This window comes from Oratosquilla oratoria, chromosome 29, assembly GCF_046742065.1.
Source record: "Oratosquilla oratoria isolate Oo_2021 chromosome 29, ASM4674206v1, whole genome shotgun sequence".
NCBI classification, from domain to species: domain Eukaryota; kingdom Metazoa; phylum Arthropoda; class Malacostraca; order Stomatopoda; family Squillidae; genus Oratosquilla; species Oratosquilla oratoria.
The window spans coordinates 1,962,501-1,970,000 of record NC_134805.1 but is presented as its reverse complement, the minus strand read 5'-3'; positions in this window follow the sequence as shown (position 1 = coordinate 1,970,000).

Sequence of the window (7,500 nt, the reverse complement as noted above, 5' to 3'; positions counted from 1 at the left end):
GCCAAGTGCTAAGCTGGCTTTGCAGATTCTGGCACTGATTTCTTTGTCCAGGCTGCCGTCGTTGCTAATGGTGCTCCCGAGATATTTGAACTCCTTCGCATTTTTCAGTTGAGTTCCCTCGATGGAAATGAAGGGAGGCTGGAAAGTAGAGGTGGGTGCTAGTTGGAAAAGCATCTCTGTCTTTCCATGGCTGATAGTAAGGCCAAAGAGGCGGGCAGCCTCAGCAAACTTATTGACGATTAGCTGTAGGTCAGATTCCCTGTGGGCCATGAGGGCACAGTCATCAGCAAAAAGTGCCTCAAGAATGAGTTTCTCAGTGGTCTTATTCTTTGCGTTCAGTCGACGAAGATCGAACACAGAACCTTCAGATCTGAATCGCAGATATACCCCAAGGTCCAGGTCCCTGAAAGCATGGTTGAGCACACAGGTGAAGAACAGATTAAAGAGGATCGGGGCCAGGACGCAACCCTCTTTGACGCCATTACTGATGTTGAAGGGCTCCGACACCTCTCTGCCTGACAGCACCTGTCCGGTCATGTCGTCATGGAATTGTCTAATAAGATTGACAAATTTGTCTGGGCATCCGAGCTTGGACAGAAGGATCCAGAGGGCCTCCCTGTTCACTGTGTCGAATGCCTTGGTGAGGTCAATAAAGACTGCGCACAAGTCCATGTTTTGTTCAATGTATTTCTCTTGCCCTTGGCGCATGGCAAAGATCATGTCAGCCATACTGCGGTTTGGTCGAAATCCGCATTGTGCTTCTGGTAGCTTGTCTTCGGAGACATGGATAACGAGACAGTTGACCATGACTCTTGCCAGGATTTTCCCCGTAATGGGGAGAAGAGAGATACCTTTATAATTTCCACAGTCTGTCTTGCTGCCCTTGTTCTTGAAGAGAGAGATGACGGTGGCATTTCTGAGTTCTTTGGGTATCTCTTCACCTTCCCAGATGTTGGTATGAAGGAAGAAGAGCCATTCCAGGGCAACGGGTCCAGCTGATTTGAAGATTTCAGCTGGGATTCCATCTATGACAGGGGCCTTGCCTGATTTGGTCCGGCTAATGGTCTTCATAGCCTCTTCCATCGTAGATGGAAGGTCGAGGCAGTGGACTGTGGGTTTCTGGGTAATGAGGTCGAGGGCATGAGATTCTACTGTTGATGGCCGGTTAAGCAGAGTGCAGAAATGCTCCCTCCATCGCGCGTTGATGCTTCTCTTCTCTTTCAGCAGGGTGGAGCCGTCTGCTGTCAAGAGCGGAGCGGTACACGGCTTCATGGGTCCATAGACCTCCTTTATGGCACTGTAGAACATCTTGGAGTTCTGGGTGTCAGCGTATCTCTGGACCTCCTCTGCCTTGTCCTCCCACCACTTGTCCTGCATCTTTCGAAGCGTTGTCTGGGCCTGTCTCTGGAGGTGCTTAAAGCGATCATGCTTGGAGGTGGAGGAAGGGTCGTTCTGCCATTCAGTAAAGGCCTTCTGTTTGTTGTCGAGGAGTGACTTTATGGTCTCATCAAACCAGTATTGATGGATTCTCTTCCTGAGACCAATGGTGGCTTTGGCTGACTCCGTCACTAAAGACTTGAACTACTCCCATTGTTGTGTCGGGCAGCCAGTCAAGGGTCCGTGAGCAATTAGTCGGTCGTCCAGATCATCTGCAAATTCATTACATTGTTGGGAGTTCTTAAGTCGAGCGATGTTGTATGCTGGCTTGATGGTTTTCGGTATTTTACGGTGTGGTGGGATGATGTGCATTGATAGGATGCATCTGACTAGAAGATGGTCTGTCCAGCATTCTGGACCGCGCATTGCTCTTGTGATCTTCACATCGCGGATGTCTCTCTGGCGGTAGATGACGAAGTCGTTCAAATGCCACTGCCTAGATCTGGGATGTAACCAGGTCGTCTTATATTTGTCTGCCTGTCTAAACATGGTGTTCGTAATAGCGAGATGGTTTTCAGTGCACATGCTCAGGAGCATTAGGCCGTTTGAGTTCATCCTTCCTATGCTATGTAGTACCAGTACACCATTCCAGTTGTTGTAATTCGCTCCAACTCTGGCACTGAAGTCGCCCAGTAGAAAGAGTTTGTCGCTAGGGGGGGCGTCTTTCACTAAGTTGTTGAGCTCTTCGTAGAAGGTTTCTTTCGCTTCGTCGCTACTTGTAAGGGTGGGGGCATAAGCGCTGATGATCGTGGCATGTCGGGAACGGTCATGAGGGAAGCGAATCTTCATCAGCCGTTCGTTAATACATGTTGGAAGGTCGAGTAACTGTTTGAGGAGTGAGGTTTTGATGGCGAGTCCTACTCCATGTATTCTGTCTTTGTCTTTGCTCTTGCCTTTCCAAAAGAAAGTGTAACCACCTTTCCGTTCTGCAACAGATCCCTCCTCAGGAAGTCTGGTTTCACTGAGGGCCGCCATGTCGATGAGGTAGCGGGCCAGTTCTCTTGCGACGAGGGTTGTTCTCCTTTCAGGCCTTGAGGAGTTCTCTCTATCCATGAGGGTGCGCACGTTCCATGTGCCAAGTATTAGGTTCTTTCTTCTTTGCTTTCAACTATTTAAAGGGCAAACTGCCAGTCGCGGTATATTTGCCAGTTTATAAGGACAAGTTTTGGTTGGAACACCTTTTCTAGTCCCTTCCCTCATGTGAAGGTGAGCAGTACTACCCTAAAAAGGCTGCTCAGTCGCCTAGGGGAACACCGAACTCCACTGTTGTCCCGCGGTCAGAAGAAGAGCGACTATTGCCGCCAGACCGCCTACGTGCAGGGTTTTGACTACAACTTCCAGTGGTCGCCTCCACCTGTTGCTTCGCCCGTTCCCCATCGCCGCAGGGCTTTTGATGAAAGGACTGACGGGGGAGGGGGGGAGAGGGTGCCACCTGAGAGGAAACACCTGTGCGGGAATGGTTTTAAGTGGGAAAGACGTTGCACGGGGGCAATCCCTGTAAGAGGCCGGTAGTGTACGAATGGAAATGAGCTAGGGCATTAGAATAATTCAGACTCGACGCCTGCTCGAGGGCAATGTTATGTCTAGGTGAGGGCGACGTTTTGTCTATGTAAACACACCGATGGTGGTGACTGTTTTATATTCGATGTGTAATCAACTCTGTAAGCGCAGGTTACCTTCGTTTGACTAATGCTGAGATAAACAATATCGCTAGTGGCATTGTAATAGCTTTCCGGATTGGTGCAAGGTGGAGAAGGAGGAAAAAAACTATTGGTGCATGAATTCAAAGTCACGCCCATAAGGAGTGACATTTATTTGAGACGTAACTGGAGATTGGTTTAGAAAAATTAGTGACGTCAGACGAAGATAGCTTAGCGTAGGATACGGGATCTCGTCAGAAGATATAGGGAGAAGATATAGAGAGGGTGTGGAGAGAGGATCAGGAGACGATGTAGAGACGAGAGAAAAGAGATCCCGAGTGTAAGCCGAAGGTGAAATTACAGTGAAAGAAGAAAGAAAATTCACCACCCTTTTATTAACCCAAAGGACGAGAGGAATAGGCATGGGGCCTAGAAAATAGTGAGACTACAGGAAAAAGAAGGCATTGGGCCTACTGCTTAAGAGGAACTTGAATATTAGTGAAACTCACGTAACGAGAGGCAAGGGGCCTCGAGACGAGTGATATTACAAGTCAAATTTAAGTGACAGTGGTGACAAGGGGGGTGAAAGTGGTGGCAGCGGTGGGATGAACTGGGTGTTAAACACCTCCGAAGAGAAGTGGCGCAAGAAATCTACGGGAACAAGACAACCAAAATCAAGAGAGTATTACGACTACGAGAGAAATCTACAACTTCAAGTAACTGCTACGTTGGGAACAAGCATTCTTCAAGATTCTTCAAGGTGATCATCATCTACAAGGCGGTCTTCAAGGCAGAGTGTGTGATGGAGGAGGAACAACGTCGTTGAGGAATGACAAGACCGTAGAAGGACGTCAAACCAGACATTGACATCACGAAGCGACATCGCAAGCAGCCAGGCTAAAGCAAGGTATTAGTAATAAGTATGAGTACCCCTCAGAATTCTAACGTGTTGAGACACGAAATTCACACATCAAATACAAATATTCCAAAATTCACAGGAGAGTCTAACACATATGGTGTAAACAAGTTCTTGAACCTCATTGACACACTTATAGTTAGTAAAAACATTACAAATGAGAATCGTAAGATTGAGATTCTCAAGGAGAATATAGATCCAGAGCATGGAAGGGCGAGGTTTGTCATTAACTTCCAGCAAATGGAATTAATTAATCAATATGATAATTACAAGAAAGCCTTTCTTAAACATTTCATGTCCAAATGTGATCAGGATCCTATTAGATCATTGGTAAAAATGATTAAGGAAGTTAGGACAAGTGAAACTGACACAGAGTACTTAGCTAGATTAGATAGATGGTCAAAAGACATGAATTCTATCTTGAAAGATTCAGACTGGATAGAAAGATCTAGTGAGAAGATGGAAATCTCACAGGTAATCAAATTGATTACATTTAGCTTATTGGCAAAGAATTCTGATGACTTAACAGCAGAAAGGCTGTACAAAGATTTAAAATCAAACATCTGTTTAGGAGAAGTAGATTATCTTCTTCAAGGATACAGTGAGACCAGAACAATAAACCCATATGTAATGCCTATAAATCAACAAAGCCAATATAGGAACTCTAGAGAGTTTAAGAAAACAGAAGTAGGACATAGGCGGCATGCTAGAAGTCCATCTAGGGATAGGGATACCAGAATCCTATGTTTTAATTGTAATGCTTGGGGACACAAGGCACAAGAATGTTTTTATGGGATTATTTGCAGAAATTGCAAATACGAAGGTCACAATGAGTATCAATGTAGGAACCCTCCATTCTGTATTTACCATAATAAAATCGGACACAGAACTCATGAGTGCCGAAATTTTCGGGTACCCCCAGGGCTAAGAGGAAAACCCCCAGACACAGAATAAACCATTTCAGACCTCCCCATATATATACCGATAGGCGGTATTGTGTTAAATATGGGAATGCAAGGGAGATGAAAGAAACTGACAAACTGATAATTACTGTTGGTAAAACTTCTGTAGGACCTCTCATTGCAGGTAAAGTGTTCAATAAGCCTATTCAAATTTTTATTTATACAGGGTCTGTAGTTAATGTAATTACTAGTAAAGTTTTAAACCAGTTGAACCCAGGAGTGAAAATGTTGGAACCAATCCGTTACACATTGCAAGGTGTAACTGGAAATCAGTTAAAAACATTAGGCAAGATTGAGCTAGAAGTTGCCTTATATACAAATGAACAGTTGTACATCCCAGTGATAGTGGTAGAAGAGTCTGTTTTTCCAGGAGATTTATTGATAGGATTTGCAACTATGAGAAAAGAAAACATGGTAATTTGTCCTGCTGACTTAGGAATCTTAGTGAAGTCACAGTTAATCCCATTCTTAAATCAACCAGACTTAAGACCAGTGACAGGAATCAATGAATCCTTAGATAACATTTCTATCCTAGATAGCGAGGCCGAGCGGTCCAACCCTACAGAAAGTAAAACAATTTGTGAACCCAACTCAGAAGTTCAGGAAATCCCAGAGATTACTAAATTATCAACCACAGATGCCTTGAGAATTGCAGATTGCGGATTAACAAGGTCGACATTGTTACATCCCATGTCAATTAATAAGGTTGAAGTGTGTTTGAAAGGAATCAATGTAGACTCTGAAGTAATTACAGTCCCAGAATCAGTTAAACTTAAAGGATTGAAGTGGGACTCAGGGATTTATAAGACAAATAAGAACAGAGTAGAAGTATTAGTAATTAATACTATGAATAAAGAGATAGTTTTAAAGAAAGGTACACAAATAGGATGTATTCAGGTGTGTACTAAACCTATTAAGATTTTAAATGAGAATAGTGAGGAGATAGAATTACCAACTTCATCAATTTGTTCAGTACAAGAAGGCATAGACTTAAGAAATAGATATAAAGAATTATTACAATCAACTAATTGCCCTGAGTTGGATGAAGCTTTATTTGCTTTGCTTATGAAACATAAAAAAGCAATTGCTTTGCCGGGGGACGCCTTAGGCAAAACAACTGTTTTAAAACATCACATTAAGTTAAAACCAGGAACACAACCTATCTACATACCAGCCTACAGAGTTCCTCACTCTAAATTAGCTGTAGTAGATAAACTCATCACTGAAATGTTATCACAGGATATTATTGAACATAGTAAAAGTGAGTGGAATTTTCCGTTGATCCTAGTACCAAAGTCTGATGGGACTATGCGACCAGTTATTGATTACAGGGAACTGAATAAGCACACCATTCGTGACAGGTTACCATTACCCATTATCGGTGACATTTTGAGAAGTTTGGGAACTGAGAATAGATATTTTAGTACTATAGATATCAAATCAGCTTTTTGGCAAATAGAATTGCATGAAGATTCAAGAGAGTTCACAGCATTTTCTACTACAACAGGACATTATAAGTTCAAGAGAATGCCATTTGGGTTATGTAATAGTCCATTAACTTACATGAGATTAATGAATACTATTCTAGATGGATTGTTAGGAAACACTGCCAGTGTATTTCTAGATGACATTTTAATAGTTTCTCAGACTGCAGTGGAGTACTTTAAGAAATTAGATTTGATATTCTCAAGACTAGGAGAAGCTGGGTTAAAAGTAAAACTTGAAAAATGTAAGTTCTTGCAAGACAGTGTCATTTACTTAGGACATAAGATAGACAGACACGGACTGAGTACAGTAAATTCAAAGGTGGACGCTGTCAAGAATTTTCCAGTTCCGACCAATGTAGACAAGGTTAGGAGCTTTTTGGGATTAACAGGATATTATAGAAAATTCATTCAAAGTTATGCTGACATTGCTAATCCACTAAGTTCTTTGTTGAGAAAGGACTCAAAGTTCATATGGGGACCTGCGCAACAGCAAGCTTTTGACAAGTTGAAAGATAAACTCACAAGTTCACCTATTTTAATTTTCCCCGACTATGAAAAAGAATTTATTCTTTGTACTGATGCGTCTGACATAGGGTTAGGAGGCATACTAATGCAAGAGAGAAATGGAACTTTAAAACCCATAGCTTACACCTCCAGACTTTGTAATAGTGCGGAGAGAAACTATTCTATAACTGAAAGAGAAACTTTAGCAGTAATTTATTCTTTAGAAAGTTTTAGGGATATGATACTAGGGTATCCCATCAGAGTTTGGACTGATCACACAGCTATTCAGAACTTATTTAAGCATAAGAATCTTAGAGGCAGACTTGCTAGATGGTTTGCGATACTTCAGTGCTATGAAGTTCAATTTAATTATATTCCGGGTAGAAGGAATGTAGCAGATCCACTTTCTAGAAACATTAGTCAACCAATGACTGGGACTGGGTTGATTAATTTTGTTTGTAGTATAGAAGAATTAGTAACTTTAGATGAAGAAATGCTAATAAGAGAACAGGGAGATGATGAGACATGTGATTCAATAATCAAGCATTTGATGA